We start from the raw sequence: 25,563 nt of genomic DNA, 5'->3' as shown, positions 1-25,563 counted from the left end.
GTTTACTCAACTAATCATATATGCTTTATACATGATATTATATTGGATGTCTAGGTATTTAACCAAAGGGTGAATTTCCTATACTGTGTTTTATACCTATTATTTTGAGACTAATTCAAAGTGAATGAAATAAGAAAGCTCTAGTACTCCATTTATGTAGTGTCTCCTCATTTCTTTATATAGCTATCTATAATGGAATTAAAGTATTGTTAGTTTAAAAAGGAGCCCAAAGCTACTTGGAAGAGAAAATAGCTTAGAGGAAATTAGGTTGTTCTGGCAAATTAATTCTACTTACACAATATTGGTTTACAGATTGTCATGCCTTTTTTTTTTCTAATAATAGCAGAGCCATTTATGATTCTGAGGTCATGAACAAAGAGGACCATCTACATGACATGGGAAACTAATTAAGAATGCAGAGATTGGATAATGTGGCATACACTACTGTGAATTGGGGTCAGGGCCCAGTTCTTTGTATGCACCCTTTTATTTAGCCAACTGCATCCTTCAGGTCTTTGCTTAATTGTCCCTTCCCCATGGAAATCATACACTCAGTTTTATTTTTCCTTTAGAAACTTCAGCAGCTTGTTTTTTTTTTTTATTATAAATTTAATTAAAAATTGCTTATTAGTTGTTTTTGGTTTTGGTTTTTTGGCCTGTCTGCTTGCTTGCTTGCTTGCTTTCTCTCTCTCTTTCTCTCCCTCTCTCTCTCTCTCTTTCTTTCTTTCTCTTTCTCTCTCTCTCTCTCTTTTTCTCTCTCTTTTCTTTTCTTTTCTCTTTCTTTTTTTTTTTTTTTGTAGCTATTTGTTAAAGTGATGCCCTCTGGAGGGGAAGGACTTCATCACTGGAGAAGAGGTCTGTATTATTATTATTTTTTGGCATGATAAAATACTGCAGTGGTCAAGAGTTCCGGGTTTTGAATCCCAGAAATCAGATTTAAATCCCATCCTCTACCTTTCAAGTCTCATCTATAAAATGGGGATAATGTGGCAAACCCTGTAAATCTTGTCTTATTAATCATCTGTATCCCTAAGAGAGGAGTGAGCTTGAAATTCAATGTATGGCTCCACTACCTAAAATATTGCTCATCACATCATAAGTTCTTAACAAATATTTGAGGAATAAGTGAATACGTGAAAGAAAGTACCCTATATCTGGCCCAGGTTCTCACTGAGGTATGATTATGCAAAAGAAAGATTGGAGCTTGTTCAGTTTTGACTGGCTTATGCAAACAAGATATTAGGGGTTCTTTTGTTTAGCTGACTAGAGATTATAGTACATTGGTCAGATTTGGCTGTTTAGAAGTAAGAACTGGGTGAAGACCAATCACTTGTTTATCAGTTTTCTGGTTTTACCAAGAACAGGGTATGCAACTGTATTCTTTTGCCTTAATGTCACCTAGGTTCCATCCTTTTTGTATTTTGGCTTTGGCTTAGCCTGAGAGAATCCATGTTTGCACTGATCACACTTAATAACCTAAAAATTTTCACTTTGGTTCAGTAGCTAGTACATAAAACAGTATTTATTTTAAGACAGTCTGTATATTTCTCTTTGTCTTAAATCAACACTAGAAGTGGAATTTCTGGATTTCGATATAGATACATGTATAACTTTGTAAAAATACTACCAAGCAGTTCTTCAGAGTGATATTCCAGAATGTATGGAAATTCAGGTCACTCTACATCTCTGCCAACAGTTGATGTTGCTCTTTATAAATTTAGTCATTTTAGTGGGAGGACAGTGGTATCTCATTGTGCTTTTAATTTGCATTTTTTTCTGATGACTAATGCTGTTGAGCAATTTTTCATGGAGATATTGGAGAGTTTGTGCATCTTCTTTTATGAAGTATCTTTTTAAGTCTTGCTCTTTTTTAGTTGGGTGGTGTGTCATTTTATTATTGAGTTGTAGCACCTTTGTGCATATTCTCAGCATCATCCCTTACAAGACACACACACACACACACACACACACACGTTTTCTCTTGGAATGTGACCTAACTGCTCTATTTTATACAAGCCTTTTATTTTTTCCCTCAGTACTTTTATTATAAAAATTTTTAGATAAACATAGCAGAAGCAACAATAGTAGAGACCTAGTGAGTGCACTTCACTGAGATTCCTCTAATGCCGAAGTCTTATAGAACCTTGACATATTCATAAAAATAAGAAATTAACAAATTTTTATAGATGCCCTTTATTGGCATAAGAAAGCACTGTTGCAAGTTTTTGTATTTGTAATTACTCTTCATTTTACTTAAAACACTACTGTGGTTGAATATTAAAACAAAAACAAAAGCAAGTAGTGATCATTTTATAGTGAATCCTTCACTTATGCACTGCTGTGTATAAAGTGTCCACAGTAAGTGTTATCCATTGCTCCCATTAAGAGGTTTGGCACTGAACAACTCCTCTGCCATGCTATTAATCATCCTTTATGTGCTTCTTCTTAATATGGTGCCCTTTCCTGGTTTGGATCAAAGACCACCAGTTCTACCTGATCCATTTTATCAGTCTCTTCCATTTCCTTCCTCTCAGGGAGGAGCTTTTCCAGCAACTTCCAGCAACGAGATTTTATCAGGAGAAGGAGAATCATTCTCAGGAAAGTTTAGAGGACTCTCTTCATGAGCTCTGTGCTAAATTGGCATGCCTCAAGTCAGCACACTCTGGAGATCTCCTGCCTGGAAGACCTGGCCTGGATGAGATGTAGTAACTGTGGTTCAGTTATCGAGAAAGGATATTGGTTTTTAGAAGCCACATAATGCTTCAACCAGCTGCGTGTCCACACATATAAACAAGCCATCTCCTTATTCAGTGAGAACAGCCTGGTCATTCAGATCTGACAAAATGCTAATACCTCCAAGTTCTGGTACTGTTATTTGGTCTCCTCCACCATGGAGTGTTACCTTCTGGCCATCTTTCATGCCTTATATGAACTTCTAGAATTTGCCTTTTCTGAACTCTTTTCCTTCCACTGTAGCTTTTACATCTATCATTAGGACTGCTGCAGTCCCCAGAGCCCTGGTACTGCATACGTACAGACTGGATTTCCAGGTTCTATCTGATGAATTCATATTTGCATACCAAGTCATTGCTTCTCAGTGTCAGTTTCATTCCACATGTTTCCTTTTAGGTGTTCTGTTAGTTATCATGGATCCAGGAGAGCATAAAGTATTTGTCCCTTTGGGACTGGCTTATTTCACTAAGTATGATGTTTTTCAGATTCATCCATTGTGTTGCAAATAGCATTTCGTTTTTTACTGTTATGTAGTATTCCATAGTGTACATATCCCATAATTGCTTTATCCAGTCTTCCATTGATGGGCATTTAGGTTGATTCCATGTCTTAGGTATTGTGAATTGAGCTGCAGTAAACATTGGGTTTTACTTGCTGATTTCATTTCCCTTGGGTAAATGCACAGGAATGGGATAGCTGAGTCTGATGGTAGGATTATATTCAGATTTCTGAGGTATCTCCAAACTGTCTTCCATAGGGGTTTTACCAGTTTACATGCCCACCAGCAGTGAATTAGGGTACCTTTTTCCTCAAATCCTCCCCAGCATTTGTTGTTTGTTGATATCTATATGAAAACCATTCTAACTGGGATATGGTGGAACCTCATTGTGGTTTTGATTTGCATTTCCCTGACAGATAGTGATCCTGAACATTTTTTCATGTGTCTGTTAGCCATCTGGATTTCCTCTTTTGAAAACTGGCTGCTTAAGTCTTTTGCCCATTTCTTAAATGGGTTATTTGTTTTTCCATGAGTTCTTTAAAATAATTTTCTAAGTGTGCTGTGGATTTCAGATATTTTCTTATTATTGACATCTAATGTGATTCTCTTGTCAGAGAAGAATAAATAGTTATTACATAGAATAAATAGAACTTATTACAAGAATAAATAGAATTACATAGTTTAGTAATTCTAAATTACTGAGATTCATAAAATTTCATAGCATATGATTTATTAGTTTATCTTATTTAATTTTTATATGCTTTAGAAAACTTTATATATATATATATATATATATATATATATATATATATATTCTTCTGTTTCCGGGCATGATATTCTATAAATATTAGGTTATTCAGTTTAGAAGCTCACTCAAATTTTCTGTATCCTGATTTTTGGTCTGTTTCATCCACTAACTACTGAGAGAATGTTGTTAGAATTTTTAGCTGAAGTTATGGATTTTGTTGACTTTTCTCTTTAGATCTGTCAGTTTTTGCTTCATATATTTCAAAACTCGTTAATTGCATGCATTCACATTGTATGTTTTATCTTTTAAATGTGCTCATGCTTTTGTCATTCTGACATACCATCTTTATATTTAGTTTTATTACCCCTTTAGAAATCTAGTTTGTCAGTTTTTAATGTAGCTGTTCTAGCTTTTCTATTTTAGGTATTACAATTCCTTTCATTCTTTTATATTTCTCTGGAACTTTAAATTCAGAATGTCTATCTGTGGACAGTATGTGATTGTAGCTTCTTTTCTTACCCAGTCTGACATTTTATTCCTAATAAGTACTATGTCTATTTATCTAAATCTTACGTTTAACATAATGACTTGTGTAATTAGGGTTTACATTAAGCACTTTGTTATTTCTGTTCCATTTCTCCCTTGTTAATTCTTCCTTTTTTTCATTCTTTCCTGCTATGCTTTTTGAAGTCTCTTTATTACCTTTTTTCTCTTAAATTATAGATTTTTAAAATCTATTTAAGTAATTTCTGTATCTCAGCGGAGATTTCATATCTGCTTCCTTGTTAAACACATCTTTTCCTTTAAATCCATGACAATGTTTATGAAAAATGTTTTAAAATTCTTAACTAAGAATATCAAAATTTCTAAGAAACCAACAAAACCAAGCCAAACACACAAAAGAACAAAAACCCTCTTGGTCTTCTTTCATTAGACTTTTTTCCTTTTGTGCTTTTCTGTCACCTTTTCCAGCTGCAACTCCACAGGTTACTTTGATGACTTTAGTCCAGTGTCTGCAAACACTGTAAGATCTATGGAATTCTCTTTTAGTACATGGAGCTCCCAAAATTGTTTTCTGCAAGGTCTTTATAGTTTTGCTGTGTTTCTATACCGTTTTCATTGACCATGCCTCAATGGAAAATCCCTTTGAGGATTTCTGAAGTGGTTTCTCTGTGTAGTTCCCTCCTCCTCACTATCCTGCCCAGTACCTTGTCACATAAGTTCTATTTGCCTCATCATTCTCAAATCTTGATCTCCATTTCTTCTGCCAAGCAGACTGTTGTTCCCTGAAAGATGTATTTTCATTGGCTGTGCTATGGACAGTGCTCTCAGGCATGTGATTGTGGTGCTTATTTTTTTTTCTTGACAATTTTTTACTTTTATTTAATAAATATAAATTTTGAAAGTACACTTTTGGATTATTGCGGTTTTCCCTCCTGCAAACCATACCACCCCCTACTCCCTTCCCATCCCATTCTTCATTAAGATTCATTTTTAATTATTTTTATACAGGAGATCAATTTAGTATACACTAAGTAAAGATTTCAACAGTTTGCACCCACACAGAAACACAAAGTATAAAGTACTCTTTGAATACTAGTTTTACCATTAATTTACATAGTACAACACATTAAGGACAGAGATTCTACATGGGGAGTAGCACAATGACTCCCGTTGTTGATTTAACAATTGACACTCTTATTTATGATGTCAGTAATCATCGGAGGCTCTTGTCATGAGCTGCCAAGGCCATGGAAGCCTCTTGAGTTCACAAAACTCTGTCCTTATTTAGACAAGACCATATTCAAAGTGGAAGTTGTCTCCTCCCTTCAGAGAAAGGAACATCCTTCTTTGATGGTCCCTTCTTTCTTCTGGGATCTCACTCAAAAGATCTTTCAATTAGGTCATTTTTTGCCACAGTGTCTTGGCTTTTCATGCCCGAGAAACTCTCATGGACTTTTTAGCCAGATCTGAATGCCTTAAGGGCTGATTCGGAGGCCAGAGTGCTGTTTAGGGCATCTGCCATTCTATGAGTCTCTTGTGATCCTGCTTCCCATGTTGGATCATTCTCTCCTTTTTAATTATATCAGTTAGTATTAACAGACACTGGTCTAGTTTATGTGACCCTTTGACACTTAAGCCTATCTTTATGATCAATTATGAATTTAAACTGATCACTTTGACTAGTAAGATGGCATTGGTACATGCCACCTTAATGGGATATGGAATCCCATGGCACGTTTCTAGCTCTGCCATTAGAGGTAAGTCCAAGTGAGCATGTGCTGTACTGTACATCTCCTCCCTCTCCTATTCCCACCCTTATTTTTAACAGGAGTCAATTTCCAGTTAAATTTAAACACCTATGAATAATTGTGTGTTAATTACAGAGTTCAACCAATGATATTATCAGAACAAGAAAATAATAAAAGAAATAAAATAGTAAGTTTTCCTCGACAGTCAGGACAAAGGCTGATTAAGTCATTGTTTCTCATAGTGTTAGTTTGACTTCTACAGGTTTCCTTTTAGGTGCTCAGTAAGTTGTCACCGATCAGGGAGAACATATTATATTTGTCCCTTTGGGACTGGCTTATTTCACTCAGCATGATGTGTTCCAGATTCCTCCATTGTGTTGCAAATGACTGGATTTCATTGTTTTTTACTGCTGTATAGTATTCTATAGAGTACATATCTCATAATTTCTTTATGATGGACATTTAGGTTGATTCCATGCCTTAGCTATTGTGAATTGAGCTGCAATAAACATTAAGATGCAGACAGCTTTTTTATTTGCCAATTTAATTTCCTTTGAGTAAATTCCAAGAAGTGGGATGACTGGGTCATGTGGTAGGGCTATATTCAGGTTTCTGAAGAATCTCCAAACTCAACCATAGTGGCTTTACCAGTTTGCATTAATACTAACAGTGGGTTAGTGTCCCTTTTTCCCCACATCCTTGCCAGCATCTGCTGTTAGTTGATTTCTGTATGTAAGCCATTCTAACTAGGGTGAGGTGAAACCTCATTGTGGCTTGATTTGCATTTCCCTGATGACTAGTGATCCTGAACATTTTTTCATGTGTCTGTTGGCCATTTGGATTTCCTCTTTTGAAAAATGTCTATTGAGGTCCTTGGCCCATCTCTTGAGTGGGTTGTTTTGTTTTGTTGTTGTGGAGTTTCTTGATCTCTTTGTAAATTCTGGTTATTAATCATTTATCAGTTGCATAATTCACAGATATTTTTTCCCATACTGTCAGTTGCCTCTTCACTTTCTTGAATGTTTCTTTTGCAGTACAGAAACTTCTCAATTTGATGTAATCCTAAATGTTAATTTGGCTTTGACTGCCTGTGCCTCTGGGGTCTTTTCCAAGAACTCTTTGCCTGTGCCTGTATCTTGCAGGGTTTCTCCAATGTTCTCTAATAATTTGATGGAGTCAGGTCATAGATTTAGATCTTTAATCCATGTTGAGTGGATTTTTGTGTAAGGTGTAAGGTAGGGGTCTTGCTTCATGCTTCTGCATGTGGAGATCCATCACTATTTGTTGAATAGACTGTGCTTGCTCCAGGAATTGGTTTTAGATCCTTGATCAAATGTTTGGATTGATTTCTGGTGTTTCTACTCTGTTCCATTGGTCTATTCATCTGTTTCTGTACCAGTACCATGCTGTTTTGATTACAACGGCCCTGTAGTATGTCCTGAAATCTGGTATTGTGATGCCTCCGGTTTTGTTTTTGTTGTACAAGATTGCTATAGCTATTCGAGGTCTCCTGTGTCTCCATATGAATTTCAGCATCATTTTTTCCAGATCTGAGAATGTCTTTGGTATCTTGATTGGTATCACTTTGAATCTATAAATTGCTTTTGGGAGAATGGACATTTTGATGATATTGATTCTTCCATTACATGAACATGGAAGATTTTTCCATTTCTTGGTATCGTCTTCTATTTCTTTCTTTAAGGTTTTGCAATTCTCTTCATAGAGATCTTTAACATCCTTGATTAAGCTTATCCCAAGGTATTTGTTTTTTTTTTTTTATAGCTATTGTGAATGGGATTGATGTTAGAAGTTCTTTCTCAGCCATGGCATTGCCTGTGTATACAAAGGCTGTTGACTTTTGTGCATTTATTTTATATCGTGATACTTTGCCAAACTCTTCTATGAGTTCCAATATTCTCTTAGTATTAGTAGAGTTCTATGGATCCCCTAAGTAAAGAATCATATCATCTGCAAAGAGGGCTAGTTTGGCTTCTTCCTTCCCAATTTGTTTCCCTTTAATTTCTTTTTCTTGGATAATGGCTCTGGCTAAAACTTCCAGAACTATATTGAATAGCAGTGCTGAGAGTAGGCATCCCTGTCTGGTACCAGATCTCAGTGGAAATGCTTCCAACTTTTCCCCATTCAATAGGATGCTGGCTGTGGGTTTTTCATAAATTGCTTTGATTGTATTGAGGAATGTTCCTTTCATCATGAAAGGGTGTTGTATTTTATCAAATCCTTTCTCTGCATCTATTGAGATAATCATATGGTTTTTCTTCTGCAGTTTGTCAATATGGGGTATCACATTGATTGATTTGTGAACACTGAACCATCCCTGCATACCAGGGGTAAATCCCACTTGGTCTGGGTGGATGATCTTTCTGATGTGTTGTTGCATTCTATTGGCCAGAATTTTATTGAGGATTTTTGTGTCTATGTTCATTAGGGATATTGATCTGTAATTTTCTTTCAATGCTGCATCTTTTTCAGGCTTAGGGATTAAGGTAATGCTAGCTTTGTAGAAAGAATTTGGGAGGATTCCCTATTTTTTGATTGTTCTGAATAGTTTGAGAAGAATTGGAGTTAGTTCTTCTTTAAATATCTGGTGGAATTCAGCAGTGAATCCATCTGGTCCTGGGCTTTTCTTTGTTGGAAAGCTCTTTACTACTGATTCAATTTCTGTCTCAGTTATGGGTCTGTTTAGGTTTTTTATGCCTTCATGGTTCAGTTTAGGTAGGTTGCATCTGTCTAGGAATCTAGCCATTTCTGATAGATTTTCCAGTTTGTTGATATACAACTCTTTGTAGTAACTTCTGATGATTCTTTTTATTTCTGTGGTGTCTGTTGTTGCATTTCCTTTTCCACCTCTGATTTTATTGGTTTGGGTGTTCTCTCTCCTTTTTTTAGGTAGTTGGGCCAGTGGTGTGTCAATTTTATTTTTTTCAAAAAACCAGCTCTTCATTTGGCTGATCTTTTGTAATGTTTTTCTTTTTTTTGATTCAGTTCTGTTGATTTCTTCTCTACTTTTAATTATTTCTCTTCTCCTACTAGTTTTGGGTATGGTTTCCAGCAGTTTTTCTAGATCCTTGAGATGCATTGAAAGCTCATTTATTTGGTGCCTTTCCAATTTCTTGATGTAGGCACCTAGTGCTATAAACTTCCCTTTTAAGACTGTTTTTTCCTTATCCCATACGTTTTGATATATTGTTTTATCTTCATTTGCTTCCTGTAAGTTTTTGATTTCTCTTTTGATTTCTTCTATGACCCAGTGTTTATTCAGGACCATGTTGTTCACTCTCCATGTGTTTGAATATGCTCAAGGGATTCCTGAGTTGCTACTTTCCAGCTTCATTCCATTGTTGTCTGAGATGCTGCATGGTATGATTCTCATTCTTTTGAATTTGCTGAGACTTGCTTTATGGCCTAGTATGTGGTCATTCCTAGAGAAAGTTCCATGCACTGCTGAGAAGAATGTGTATTCTTCAAGTGTAGCATGAAAAGTTCTGTAGATATCTGTTAGATACATTTGGTCTATAGTGTCGATTAAATCTGCTGTTTCCTTGTTGATTTTCTGTCTGATTGATCTGTCCATTGCTGAAAATGGAGTATTGTATTCTAAGTCTCCCTTTAAGTCCCTTAACATATCTTTTAAATAAACTGGTGCTCTGTAATTAGGTGCATATATACTTATAATAGTTACATCTTCTTGATCCCTTAATCATTATATAGTGCCCCTCTTTGTCTCTCTTAATAGTTTTTGTGTTAAAGTTTATTTTGTCTGATATTTAGATGGCTACGCCAACTCTTTTTATTTCTGTTGGCATGGAATATCTTTTTCTAACCTTTCACTCTTAGTCTGCATGCACCTTTGTTGGAAAGATGTGTTTCTTGTAGGCAGCAAATAGATGGGTTTTGTTCCTTAATCCATTCAGCCAGTTTGTGTCTTTTAACTGGAGAGTTGAGGCCATTAATATTCAATGTGACTATTGTTAAGTAGTGCTTTGCCCTGCCATTTTCCCAAAGATATTTCTAATATATACTTTGAACTTCCTGTGATCTTTTGCTGAGAGATTTTCTTCCTTTACCTTCTTTAGTATTGATGACCGTGTTTCTTTATTTCTGTGTGTAACACATCTTTAAGCATCTTTTGCAGGGCTGGACGACTGGTGACAAATTCTTTCAATTTCTGTTTGCTATGGAAGGTCTCTATTTCACCTTTATTCACAAATAAGAGCTTTTCAGGGTATAATATTCTGGGCTGGCAGTTTTTTTCTTTTAGTACTTTAGCTATATCTCACCATTCCCTCCTAGTTTGTAGGGTTTCTGAAGTGAAGTCTGCTGTGAGTCTAATTGGAGATCCTCTGAGAATAATCTGGCATTTCTCTCTTGCACATTTTAGAATTTTGTCTTTATGTTTCACTGTGATGAGTTTGATTTGTCATGGCAAGGATCTTTTCTGGTCATGTTTATTTTGAGTTCTGTGTACTTCTTGTACTTGGTTGTCTCTTTATTTCTCCAAACCCGGGAAGTTTTCTGCTAGTATCTCATTAAAAAGGCTTTTTAATCCTTTTTCTCTCTCCATGCCTTCAGGAACTCCTGGAACCTGAATGTTGGGTTTTTATAGTATCCTGTAGATTCTGAACAATATTTTTTAGATTTTCTAATTTCCTCTTCTTGTCTTTGGTTTGACTATATACTTTCCTGTGCTCTGTCTTCTAACTCCAATATCTTCTGCCTCACTGATTCTGTTTTTAAGGCCTCAACTGGATTTTTTATTTGTTCTATTGAATTCTTCATTTCATTTTGATTTATCTTCGGTATCTCAATTTCATGTTCTGTTGAATTCCTCATTTCATTTTTATTCCTTCTTAAGATTTCATTTTCATGTGAGAGATTTGCTTTCATGTCCTGCATGGATTTCAGTAGTTCGTGCATTTGATTTTGATTACTTCTAAATATTATCATCAGTTTTTTGAGTTCCATTTCCTGCATTTCTTCTATCTCATCATCTTCATAATCTTATATTGGAGTGTCCTGTTCTTTTGGGAGCATCATGTTGTCTTCCAAGTTATTTTTTCCTCAGTTGTTGCATTTGTTGTTCAGCATTTGTGGAGATACTTGTTGGTTTCTTCTTCTCTCCCCCCCCCACGATGGCAGCTTTTCTCATTGTACTATGACTCTGTAATGAAGTGGATTGTATCTCTAGAGGCTGTGGTGGCTGTGGCCAGAGAGCTCTGTTCAGTTCTTCAGGGTTAAGGGTGTGCCTAAGGTGACACACCCAGGTTTGGCATGGTAAATCTTCTCTCTCTTTATTTTTTTAATCACAAGGGAAGTAATTCTGCTCAGCTGAGCTATTCTCAGTGGAAATCAGTGCCTGAGCGCTAGCCCCAGTGGGTATAATATTCATCTGCTCTGTTCCAAGGACCACACAAAGGATCTGTTCAGTCCTCAGTGTAGGCTCAGATTTCCCTGCAGTGTCTCTCACTGAGTAGCCAGGGCCAGCTGAGCCAGATGCCCCTGCAAAGTATCTCACTGGGTTTCCAAGGCCACCCGAGCTTGTGGCATCTCCCACCAAGACAACTCAAGTCTCAGCCACACCATGAGTTCTCCTACACATCCTAAGTTTTTTTTTTTTTTTTCACAGTCCCAGTTCAGAAGTTCCACACATTCACTAGGTCTCAGCTGCCTATTATTACTCCCCACCAGAGTCAGGTTTCTCTGCTTGGCTGATTGCCAGTGCAGACCCGAGCTGATGTAGCTGTTACGTATGTCCAAAATGGTGCCTGCTCTGTCAGCTTGTAAGCCTTTGTAAGGTGAGTGGAGAGAGAGAATCATGTCCATACCGTCCCTTTTATTTTTTCTCTCCTCTAGTTAGGCTGGTGTACTTTCCCCTATGGGGCTTCAAGTCTCGTTCGCTCTAGGCTCTTCCTGCCACTTTTCCGCCAGTGTCTCGGGCTACTGCGGTTTTGTTTCACCTCACTTTCCTGCACCGGAGCAGAGACTCTCTCCACATCTGGAGTCCCAAGCTGTGAGTGCCCATGCCTTCCAAGTAGGTTCACCATGTCCCTCTAATTCTGGAAGAGTTTCCTCTGCTGTTTTTTCCCTAACTCTTCCCTGAGACTACACTATCTCCATTTTTATTAAACTATCTTCTCCTGGACTATCTGTGAGCCCCCTCCATATTCCACCATCTTGAAACCACCCATGAAGGAAGTGTGGTGCTTATGAATCTCCCTTCCTGCATTGTTTTCTTCCAAGTATTGTACCCCTCTGTCATCTGATGACCACTACTTGAACACAATTGAGTTATGTATTTTATTTTATCCACTTGGTAGTAAAGGGAGGACAGACATGAGATGTGACAGTGATAGTCTAATGCTGATCAGTCCTCATAGTAATACCAGAAGTTATAAATATGTTTTCATAACATGTTGCTTCTCCAAAATGACTTTTAAAAACATTAAAAACAAAGTCAAGAGCCTGGAACTCCATCTTGGTTTCCCACATGCATGCAAAGGCCTAAGCACTTGGATCATCATCTCTGATTTCCCAGTCATGTTATCAGGGAGCTGCACTAGAAGTGGTTAACTAGGACTTGATCTGGTGCCCATGTGGTATTCTAGTGTTGCAGGTGGTGGCATTACCCACTATATCACAACTCTAGGCCCCAAGATGACTTTTGATTTTCAGACTATTTGGGTCAATCATTTGCACACACATGAAGATGTTCCATATCTATTCTAATAATGGTGACTATGTTAAACAATGAAAACATGGCTATTTTAAACTATGTATACTTTTACTCAAAATATAGGGAGCCCATCATGTGGTGAGATTCATTGTATTTATTGCACCCGAAACAATTATATTTATTCACATTGTTTTGTATTCTGAGAAAGATCTTTTTGTCCCCATCAATATAATTAAATTACATTTAATATTTCATAATATAATGGTAAAATTAAAATTAATCATTTATATAATATAAAATTATCTAGTATAATTCAAATATTTTATATTAAAGATACAAAAATTTATATGTGAGTATAAAATAATATAAAATAGAAGTATAACTATAGAGGAATTAGAATTATTTTTAAAAATATGATATTTTTATTTTCTTATTTCATATATCTTATGTATGCAAATAAAATAATTTGACAAAATTATATTTATTGTCAAGATATTTAGTATTTTTAAGAGATTTAGTATTTCTTTTTTTCTTTTAGAAGGGAAGAAATAGGTAAGTTTCTAGATTTAAATACAGATATATACATAATACACCTAAAAGGAAATCTGATTCAATGTCTAGTTTTAACAAATTATTCTTAGAAAGTTTGTATAATATAGGAAAAAATGTAACTAACTTAGAGTCAAATATGTAACTAGCAAGTGTCTCAAACTTTGCTGTTAACATTGAAAAATAAAAGCATAATTAGGTCAACATCTTTCAAACCATCAAATGTGAAAATAACACAATTCACAGTTTGGCACATAAAGTACTGTAAAGGCTGATGCCATTTACAATGAATAAGGGAAAATAACAACTATTTAAAGATCAGTAGCTGAAAGATAATTAATTCTACCTTACCAAAGGCAAATTATTTCCTCATCCTTTGACGACTCATAGCACCTCTTTCTTTCTAAGAGACTTGGCACAAAGTCTAATTTTTGGAAAGCAGTTCAGAGTTCTTTTGGAAAGCATGTCACATACATGTGCGTAGCTCTTTGTGTTTTCTTGTTAACTTTAGTTTCATAATGTGTTCATTCAGTTTAATAAGGAAGTATTTTACAGTACTGTTTATTCAAGGTCTTTTCTGGGGTTTAATGTAACCTCTTAAACACTGAAAACTTATTATATAAAACAGTCCATTAACTAAATGATGCATGCCATTAAATATATCAAGAAAAACTTAATTTAAAATAAAAATGTATTCTAAAAGATGTGGGAAAACTGTGATCTTGCCTGATATATTTGGAAACATCTTTTTTGTTTAACATTTACTTGTTTATATAAAAAGCAGAGATACATGGGTGGGATAAGTGGCAGGGAGAGAGAGAGATGTTCCGTCCACTGCTTCACTCCCCAGATGGCTGCAGCCAGGAGCCAGAAGCTTCGTCCCAGTCACCCATGTGGTTGGCAATGGGCCCAAGTGCTTGTGCTTTTCTCCACTGCTTGCCCAGGCATAGTAGCAGGGAACTGGATCCAAAGTGGAGCAGCAGAGACTCGAACCAGCTGTCACAGGGGATGCTGGCATTGCGGGCAGCAGCATAACCCACTGCTTCACAGTGCCAACCTCTGGAAACATCTTTTAATGCTATGAAATCTGAAATGCCAATCTCATCAATAATATCCCTTTAATTAAATAGGATTTACTTTCATAATGAAACGAATAACATCCACAAAGTCTGTAATCATGGAAGCCTTAGGGGAGGCAGATGCTAGAAGTTCAGATGTTACTTGAAAAGCAGTCGCAGAGTAAGAAAAGGGAAGAAGCAAACAAACAAAAAAACTGGGATGATACCAATATGAAACAAACCATTCTGTTAACCAACTCTCTTTTAAAGAATATTCAAAATAATAGGTAACTGAAAGACCAATTAATCCTTCTAACAGTCATATATATATCCATTTTTCAAATGGAGTTTCATTTTTTAAATCTCTAAACCCATCTTTTTTCCATTACTTGCACTGACATCAAGGTCATCCACTCCAGCCTCTTTGCTTAATATGTCAGAAAAAAGAAATGAACAGCCATACCTACAAAAAAACTGAAACTGAGTCTCAGGAAGATGGAAGTACTTATTTTATTAAGTATATAAAAACTTGGGATATTAAGAATAAAACAATAGAAAATAAAATTAGGGGCCGGCACTGTGGTGTAGCACGTACAGCAGCCGCCTGCAGTACCAGCATCCCATATGGCCTAGTTTGAGTCCTGGCTGCTTCACTTCCAATCCAGCTCTCTGCTATGGCCAGGGAAATAAGTACAAGATGTCCCAAGTCCTTGGACTCCTGCACCTATGAGGGAGACCAGGAAGAAGCTCCTGGTTTCTGGTATTAGGTCAATGCAGGTCCCGTCGTTGCGGGCATCTGGAGAGTGAACGAGAGGGTGGAAGACCTCTTTCTCTCTCTCTCTCTCCCTCTCTCTCTCTCTCTCTGTCTCTCTGCCTCTGCCTCTGCCTCTCTGTGACTCTGCCTTTCAAATAAATAATAAATCTTTAAACAAAAGTAAAGAAACTTATAAAGTATTTAAAATATATAAAAGATTTAAAAATATATATTCTAATATTTGTGTGTTCATGAAATAATTTTAATAATTAAATATTCATTATTAGGATATTTTATAATTTTAGTTATTTAATATATCATTCCAGCTTTAAGGACATGCTATAGGTAAATAGTAGGCTGAATACTCTTTCTCAACTATCCCAAGTGTTTTCTTTTGTAGCAGTCAGCAACATTATCCTTAGAGTTATAAAAGTCATCTAAAGAAATGAGCTCAGAGAGAACCCAGATATTCACATTTTGAAATACTGCAATTCTGTGCCCACAGGACCTGGAGACCTTACTCCCTGAAACTACTTGCCTTGTTTCATTGCTTTTGAATAACTTCTTTTTTTTTTTTTCCATTGCTCTTCTAGCCAGTAGGCTTGGTATTTGAACCATGAAATCAATTTTCCTCATCATAGAATGTGAAGGGCTACAGGATATAGTACTTTTTCTTAAAAAAATTATTAATACAGACAAGCAAGGCAATTAGTGTGCATTCATGTTCACAGTGGTTTGTCCCCAATCCTAACCCTTCAGAAGGAAGATAAAGCAGTTGGCCTTTTCATGCTTTTCTTTTATTCAGTCAATCCAGTAGTCATTATGTAAAACAGTTTGAAAATATTTGCCTGGATGACTCTTAAATTACTAGGAAATTTTTTTTATATTTTCTTTATTTGATTGTTTTAAAAATGCTGCATAATAATTTTATTAAATTCAACTGTTCATCGAAATCTTGAACTTGAATGTTTAGGATGAAGGCCATGAGGTTTCAGAGTTGACCAGGGCCCATAGGAGATTGAAAAGTCTAGTTTATTTCCATCATTTTGCAGATGGAAATATAAGCTCTGAGAAGAATTTACTCAAGGTCATTTTGATTCCAAGTTTGCTTTCTCCATATTTACTACCTGTTATTGATCATAATTTTAGCTTTGGAAATTTGCACTTGCTTTTTCTCTCAAATAGAAGAAAGAACTGATACTTCCCTCTTTTGTATTATTTTTGAAATATAGTGATTGATGAACTAGTGTTGGAGAAAGGGATGAATGAATAGGCTTAGAAACATGCAAGAAGACTCCAAGGGATTACTGCCCTTGATTTGTGACTGGAACTTTATAGATAGTTTTTCAGTTAAAATTGAAGGTCAGTACAACTCCAGGGTAGTAGAATCAGCAAGAGATAGGATATTTTTGATCCGTAACTATTTTTACAATGCATTGGGCCGGCGCCGCGGCTCACTAGGCTAATCCTCCGCCTAGCGGCGCCGGCACACCGGGTTCTAGTCCCGGTCGGGGCGCCGGATCCTGTCCCGGTTGCCCCTCTTCCAGGCCAGCTCTCTGCTGTGGCCAGGGAGTGCAGTGGAGGATGGCCCAGGTGCTTGGGCCCTGCACCCCATGGGAGACCAGGAAAAGCACCTGGCTCCTGGCTCCTGCCATCGGATCAGCGCGGTGCGCCGGCCGCAGTGCGCCGGCCGCGGCGGCCATTGGAGGGTGAACCAACGGCAAAGGAAGACCTTTCTCTCTGTCTCTCTCTCTCACTGTCTACTCTGCCTGTCAAAAAAAAAAAAAAAAAAAAAAAAAAAAAAAAAAAAAAAAAAAAAACAATGCATTGCCATTGGTGCCATTTTAAGTGTGAGTGGAAGGATTAAACTGAACATGTCTCAGCTCCTTATGAAAAGTAAAGCAGTGATTCTTCAGATACATCTAGAAGAAGTAACACATTTATGTGGCACACCTGCGTTCTGCTATTTGAATACTTTCAAGGATCAGTCGTGATATATTTTAAGGCATCTAATCCAGTCACCTTTCTCTTTCTGTATTTGTAATCATTTAAGCCTGACACATGACAAAAACAAAATAAACCCACAAAGAACCATGCAAAGCCTTCTTCTTTTTTGTTTTAAAGATTTATTTATTTGCTTGAAAGGCAGAGTTACAGAGAGGCAGAGGCAGAGAGAGACAGAGGTCTTCCATCCACTGGTTCACTCCCCAGTTGGCCACAACAGCCGGAGCTGCACCAATCAGAAGCCAGGAGCCAGGAGCTTCTTCTGGGTCCCCCACGGGAGTGCAGGGGCCCAAGGACTTGGGCCATTTTTGCTGCTTTCCCAGGCCGTAGCAGAGAGCTGGATGAGAAGTGGAGCAGCCGAGCAGCACCCATATTGGATGCTGCTATTGCAGGCGACGGCTTTACCTGCTACACCACAGTGCCGGTCCCCATGCAAAGCCTTCTAAATGTCATGTAATTATATATATATATATATATATATATATATATATATATATATATATATATTTGACTTGCAGAGTTAGACAATGAGAGAGAGAGAGACAGAGAGAAAGGTCTTCCTTCCATTGGTTCACACCCCGCCTCAAGTGGTCACTAGGGCTGGTGCGCTGCGCCGATCTGAAGCCAGGACCCAGGTGCTTCCTCCTGGTCTCCCATGTGGGTGCAGGGGCCAAGCACTTGGGCCATCTTCCACTGCCTTCCCAGGCCACAGCAGAGAGCTGGCCTGGAAGAAGAGTAACTGGGACAGAACTGGCACCCAACCGGGTCTAGAACCCGGGGTGCTGGCGCCACAGACGGAGGATTAGCCTAGTGAGCCATGGCGCCGTCCTAATAAAGTATTAATTTCGTGACTGTACTACATTCTGGTAGCCTTTTAGTAAAAATAATGAGTTAAGCTATACTTGCTGTACTTCTGAAAGTCTAGTTATTTCCAAATGTTTTTCTAAAAAACATTCTGGTATTCCATAGAAAGTAGCCCATAAAAAATCATGAATATGACTGGGAAGCTCATAGAAAAGAGATTTTCTTCCAGGTATGTAGAAAAGGGCTAGCTATACTCCAAGAACCTCTGTCCCGGAATCAGTGGAGACTTCCTGAATGAAGTCAGGTTTGAGGACAGACAGCATCCTAGCTGGAGATGGAAGTGAAGTAAGTTGTTTATGATTTCCATGAACTTACTTAGACTGAACCGAAAATGCTTATGGAAGGTGTCTAGAGAGCTTTGAGCTGTTAAGGGACAAAGAGACTTTCCTGAGAAAAAGGTTGTGTTGATATTATCTTGATGGTGCTGTCTCATAGTCTAGACTCCACAGGTCTTCACCATCATCACTGACTAACTAAATTCAGCTCTGCTTCTCTGAGAAATTCTAGTCATTAAAAAAAAATGCAGTGTGTTTAAGCCTGTGTCCCCATGGGACCCCATGATTATGCCCTGCTGAGCTCAGATTAGTCTGCCTATCAGAGAGAACCCTCCAGCAAGCCTGATGCTGCAGAGCGCTGTGGTGCTTTGTTTCTGGCAGTGTGATCACCATCGCCACACTGGGGCGGTGCCCTTCAGGTTCAGGACAGTAGGAAGCCTCAAAGAGCAGGTTTTGGAGCTGTGTGACAGATGTTAAGTGAACTACTTCTGCAAGATCCTGCTGCCCTGTGTCCTTAGAGAAGAGACACAGTCATTTTGAAGTCCCTGAGAACCTGGAGCAATGTGTTTTTGATCTAAAGCATGAGCTCAATGAGTTTGAGCTCTTCTTGGGAGATTTAACACATTTGAACTCCGTTTCTAAGCAGTTCATTCATTAGATGCAAAATTTCTAATGTTAAGGCATCTTCCCTGAAATGGTGGATATTTTGGGGTTATGTGTCTTTTGAATGGAAATAAGTAGCTGAGGGATAGGGACTTATGGGAAATATACCCATTAATTAGGTAATAGTTGAATCAAACCATATATATGATTAAATTATTTCCTATGCACATATTTCCCTAACTTTATAGAGATGTACAATTTAAGATTACTCCTTACAGAGTCATCAATATTGGTAGAAAATGTAACGAAAAAAATATCATTGTCCAATAAGAGAATTGGTGGTATTTAAGATGACTCCTCAATAGAGAGTAAAATGATGGTGTAGAAGACATTTAAGATATGTCTTAAATTTAAAAAAAAAAACTGGTAAGAGAAAAAAATCATGTTCTATGTGGTCTTAAATGTTTATGTTTGTTTTCTGGAAGGTTATGGGATATGCATTAACAGTGACTTTTTCTAGCTGGTAGGTTGTAGTTGGTTATTTTCTCCTTTAATCTTTCATGTTTTCTGTTTTCTACATTTGCTATGTATTATATTTATAAGAATAGCAGTAAATTTCAGTTGTGAAAAAATAGTCCTAATTGGACATGATATAAAATGAAAAATTAATAAACAATGAGCAGCTACTTATAGTTGCTTGGGAATTTTAAATGATTAATTAGTCTCCATAACAATGCTCTAAGGATAGTTTTAGGCCACTAGATTGCAGGTAGAAAAAAACAATCACAGATTACATAGCCAGTCTAAAGTCCAGTTACACAGCTAATAAGGAATACAGTCTAGGTTCACTCCCAGACTTCTCTGAATCTTTCTCCTGTGCTCTCACTGCCTTCCTGAAGTCAATTTCCAATGTCCAGTTTAGTTTTCATACTATCCTGTATGAGATGTTTGTAATTTCTTCGGAGTCCAGTTAGGAGTAGAAATCTGCAGTGTGACTTTATTACAGAAAGTGCGCTGTGAAGATTTGCAATAGTGCATAGAGGGCAGCATACCCAGGTTATCACCCAGATAATCCAGGTTATCTGCCTCAATTTATTTTTATTTTCCCCACTGTTAATAGGAAATGCAAAGACTTGGAACTGTTACATCTCTCTTTTTTGTGTTGACAAGTCATGAGGAGATCTCACAAAACCTGTATTTAGAACAACATATTTCCTTTTGATATTGTATCTGATTTTATTTTTCAGATAGTGTAGTTGAAACTTCACAAATATTAGTGGAAGAGTCTTCCACTTATGGCTACTATTTTAATCACTGATTCTTGAATATCATTTAGCCTCACAAGTAAAGAGTCCACTATTTTTTAGAAAGTTTATTTATTATTTGAAAGTCAGAGTTAGAGAGGGAGAGACAGAGAGAGATCTTCCATCTGCTTGTTTACTACTGAAATGGCCACAAAGGCCAGGAACTGGGAGGCTGAGGCCAGGAGACTGAAAATCTGTCCGAGTCTCCTACATGGGTGGCGAGTGTCCGAGCACCAGGTTGTCTCCTGCTGCCTTCCTAGATGCATTAGTTGGATCAGAAGCGGAGCAGCTGAGACTTGAGCCAGCACCCATATAGGATTCTGGTGCCACAGGTAGTAGTGGTTTAACCCACTGTGCCACAACACAGGACCCAGAGAGATATTGAATGTCAGTTTTTCAAGGCTATTTTGATAAAGCAGAAATTTGAGGTGAGTGAGGGCAATTGTCTTCACATTTGTCCATAGCAGAATAAATAATGAAAAATTCATTAAAATGAGTGAAATAAAAATTCATTTTTAAAAGGTCTAGTGGCATTAGATGATTCATTTGTTTTCAGATTATTTTGATATATCAGTGTGTACTTGCCTCTATAATATTTTTGTTTAGGATGATTGATATTAAATTTTTCTGTTTAATTCTTATTTTTAAACAAATTTTTAGGATTGAATGATGTTGTATACCATAAATAATAGTTCCTATGAGCGTCTAAAATAAGGATTATTCACCAGAAGTTTCCCTGTAGTATCAGTGTTCAAGTAATCTCACATTTCATATACAAAACAGAGTAATATTATGAATAAAATTTTAACATATTAAAAATGATTGCAACTTACGGAATAGCTAGATGTTATATGTGGCTTAACATTGTGCCATTTCTTTTGGCTTGTATCAAAAATAAATATAATCACTTTAAACAAGGAATATTTTATGTAACAGTCAAAATTTCAAATACCAAACCCTAGGAAAGATATAGTTAGAAAGCTAGGTCCAATAAGAACTTTATATAGTCTAACTTTTAGAGTTTTTCTTTAAAATTTTTATTTATTTATTTATTTATTTGAGAGGTAGAATTACAGAGAGAGGGAGAGACAGAGATAAATGTCTTCCATCTGCTGGTTAACTCCCCAAGTGGCTAAACACATGGAGCTGGGCCAATCCAAAGCCAGGAGCCCGGAGCTCACATGGGTGCAGAGGCCCAAGCACTTGGGCCATCTTCCACTGCTTTCTCAGGCCATAAGCAGAGAGCTGGATGGGACGAGGAGCAGCTGGGATGTGAACTGGCACCTACAGAGGATGCTGGCGCTGCAGGCTGAGTCTTAGCCTACTACAACACAGCGCCAGCCCCCCATTTTTAGAGTTTTGACTACAGATATACTTGGGGAACTGTGGAATGATGGAATATACTCTCTTAGAGGAGGCATTATGAGGAATGTCAAGGACATGTCTCTTTACTGATCAGAAATTTGTCTAAATGAATATTTTTTAAAGAAAGGGAAGATAAGTTCAAGTTCAAAATTATATAATCATGTGGTAACTCTTATTATTATATACTTCTTGGAGAAAGATCAAGTAGATTATATAGAGCAAAATTTCCCTTCCCTCAGCTAGCATTGTGGTGCAGCTGGTTAAACCACCACATGCAATGCTGTCATCCCATATGGGAGTGGCATTTGAATCCTGCTCTGCTGGTTTTTTTTTTTAAGTTTTATTTATTTTATTTGAAAGGCAGAATTACAGAGAGGCAGAAGCAGAGGCAGAAAGAGAGAGAGAGAGATCTTTCATCCACTGATTCATTCCCCGGATGCCTGCTATGGCTGGAGCTGCCCCGTTCTGAATCCAGGAGCTTCTTCCACATCTCCCATGAGGGTGCAGGGGTACAAGGACTTGGGCCAACTTCCTCTGCTTTCCCAGGCCATAGCAGAGAGCTGGATTGGAAGTGGAGCAGCTAGGACTTGAACTGATGCCCATATGGATGGCAGCACTGCAGGCAGTGGCTTTACCCACTTTGCCACAGCACTAGGCCCCTCTTCTACTTCTTTTTTTTAGAACTTTTATTTAATAAATATAAATTTCCAAAGTACAGCTTTTGTATTACAGTGACTTTTCCCCCCATAATCTCCATCCCACCTGCAACCATCCTATCTCCCGCTCCCTCTCCCATCCCATTCACATTAAGATTCATTTTCAATTATCTTTATATGCAGAAGATCAGTTTAGTATATATTAAGTAAAGATTTCAGCAGTTTGCACCCACACAGAAACACAAAGTATAAAGTACTGTTTGAGTACTAGTTATACCATTAATTCACGTAGTACAACACATTAAAGACAGATTCTACATGGGGAGTAAGTGCACAATGACTCCTGTTGTTGATTTAACAATTGACACTCTTATTTATGACGTCAGTAATCACCCGAGGCTCTTGTCATGAGCTGCCAAGGCTATGGAAGCCTCTTGATTTTGCCAACTCCGATTTTATTTAGACAAGGCCATATTCAAAGTGGAAGTCCTCTCCTCCCTTCAGAGAAAGGTACCTCCTTCTTTGAAGGCCCGTTCTTCCCACTGGGATCTCACTCACAGAGATCTTTCATTTAGGTTTGTTTGTGTTTTTTTGTTTGTTTGTTTGTTTGTTTGTTTGTTTTTGCCAGAGTGTCTCAGCTTTCCATGCCTGAAATACTCTCATGGGCTTTTTAGCAAGATCCAAATGCCTTAAGGGCTGATTCTGAGGCCAGAGTGCTGTTTAGGACATCTGCCATTCTATGTGACTGCTGAGTATCCTGCTTCCCATGTTGGATTGTTCTTTCCTTTTTAATACTATCAGTTAGTATTAGCAGACACTGGTCTTGTTTATGTGATCCCTTTGACTCTTAAACCTATCATTATGATTAATTATTAAATGAAACTGATCATTTTGACTAGTGAGATGGCATTGGTACATGCCACCTTGATGGGATTGAATTGGAATCCCCAAGCATGTTACTAACTCTACTGTTTGAGACAAGTCTGATTGAGCATGTGCTGTACAGCACATCTCCTCCCTCTCTTTTTCCCACTCTTATATTTAACAGGGATCACTTTTCCGTTAAATTTAAACACTTAAGAATAATTGTGTGTTATAGTATTAAGTAGAACAAAAAAAAATACTAAAAGGGATAAAGTATTAAGTTGTTCCTTGCCTGTTCTACTTCTAATTCAGCTTCCTGCTAATGTACATAGGGGCAATGGATAATGGATAATGGCCCAAGTACTTGGGCATGTGCTAACCATCTCAGAGATCCAGAAAGAATTCCTGGTTCCTGACTTCAGTCTCGCCCAGCCTGGCTTTTGTGACTCATTGGGGAGTGAAACAGCAGATGGAAGATTTTTCCTTTTTCTCTGCAAGGAACATTACCTTAGTTATTAGTCTGTTGTTCCATGTAGATTATAGGGTGTCTCCCTTCCATAGGATATTCCTTTTTTATTGACCTTTTTACATGATGCTATTAATGTGAACAAGAGTTGGTATGTAATTGCCTGTTGATACGCTTTTTAATTCTGTTGATGTGACAACACAAGTTCTTTTTTTTTTAAAGATTTATTTTATTTATTTAAAGAGTTACAGAGAGAGGTAGAGACAGAGAGAGAGGTTTTCCATCCACTGGTTCACTCCCCAGATGGCTGCAATGGCTGGAGCTGCACCATTCCAAAGCCAGGAGCCAGGAGTTTCTTCCAAGTCTTCCACATGGGTGCAGGGGCCCACAGACTTGGGTCATTTTGTACTGCTTTCCCAGGCCATATCAGAGAGCTGGATCAGAAGAGGAGCAGCTGGGACTAGAACCAGTGCCCATATGGGATGCTGACACTTGAGGCCAGGGCTTTAACCCACTGAGCCACAGCACCAGCCCCAACGGCACTAATTCTAAACTGATTGCTGCTTTTTTTTTTTTCCAAGGAACTCACTTTTATTACATGGCATGAAAGCATCAGAACATATAGATTACAAAGTAAGTCAGCCAGTCCATAACCACAGATGATTTGAGATGCCTGATCTGTGATAATCCTCTGGATTTCCATAGACCTGTAATAATAATGACTATAGCATGAACTTACAGTTGCACAGTGCTTTATGTTTCTTAAGCACTCTAGTCTTACAGTAACCCTCTAATTATTTTTTATTTTTTATTTTATTTTATTTTTTTAAACTTTTATTTAATGAATATAAATTTCCAAAGTACGGCTTATGGATTACAATGGCAAACTGATTGCTTTTTAAGAGACAGAGTGCAGTGTGTATGCAGTCAGAATTTCATTTTAGTTAATTTGCTCTAAAACACAATCTCCAGTAATAAACAGAATGGAGTTCTCAAGCTGAAGATTTTCTAGTTATTCTTTTCTTACCTTTATAATAAGAACACATGGAAGATCAGCCATCCTTGGTTTTGAAGATTCTGAGGAGGGGGTGGTTATTACATGTTTTAAAGAAATATCTTCCAAAACTAGCAGAACAATCATTGTGGTTCAATGGGTGCTTTGAAAAAAACTTCCAAATGATACCTTTAAACCCTTTTTTTTGTTTTACAACCAATATTATTCTCAGAATGGGAATAATTGATTTTATTTAGTGATTTTAATAGTTTCACACACATAGTTTTTTGAATTGCATTTTACCTGTGACATTTTGCATTGCTGACATCAACTGTAAATAAAAACATTGCTTTTTTAAAGCACATTATAGTAACAAATCATGAGTCATTAACTAAATCTCATAGGAAAGAACTTCACTAGTTTTTATTTTTATTATACTTATATTAACACTTTTATATTTCTATATAACTTTAAGGAAAACTTTCACATTATACATAAAAAGATTTATTTTTTTTATTATTATTAGTTTCCTGGCCTTTTTTGTAAATGACAAGATCATTCATCATATATTTTATTAAAAATAAGTTTTGTGGGGATGGCATTGTGACATAACAGGTTGAACCACAAAATACAACTCCAGCTTCCCATGTGGGCGGTGCTTTGAAGTCCTGGCAGCTCCAATTATGATCTAGCTCCCTGCCTGTGTACTGGGTAAGCAGCAGAGGATGGCCAAAGGTTTTGGGCTCTTGTACCCACATGGGAGGCTCAGATGAAGCTCCTGGCTTCAGCTGGGCCCAAGTTTGGTCTTTATGGTTATTTTGGAAGTGAATCAGTACATAGAAAATATCTTGGGGCAGATGCTGTGGCATAGCTGGTAAAGCTGC

At 37.3% G+C, this 25,563-nt stretch overlaps 1 protein-coding gene and 1 pseudogene across 4 annotated transcripts in view; one reads left to right on the top strand and one right to left on the bottom strand.

Annotated features, from left to right (window-relative positions):
- Nucleotides 1-25,563, top strand: part of GABRB2 (gamma-aminobutyric acid type A receptor subunit beta2) — a 304,599-nt gene that overhangs the window by 49,897 nt on the left and 229,139 nt on the right. The gene's annotated exons all lie outside the window — the stretch shown is intronic.
- On the bottom strand, nucleotides 2,382-3,078 carry LOC103347981 (dnaJ homolog subfamily A member 1 pseudogene; annotated as a pseudogene).

This window comes from Oryctolagus cuniculus, chromosome 6, assembly GCF_051225735.1.
Source record: "Oryctolagus cuniculus isolate XC-2025 breed Fujian yellow rabbit chromosome 6, ASM5122573v1, whole genome shotgun sequence".
Taxonomy (NCBI): Eukaryota; Metazoa; Chordata; class Mammalia; order Lagomorpha; family Leporidae; genus Oryctolagus; species Oryctolagus cuniculus.
Note: the sequence above shows the minus strand (reverse complement) of the source record. Positions and strands in the feature narration are given on the sequence as shown.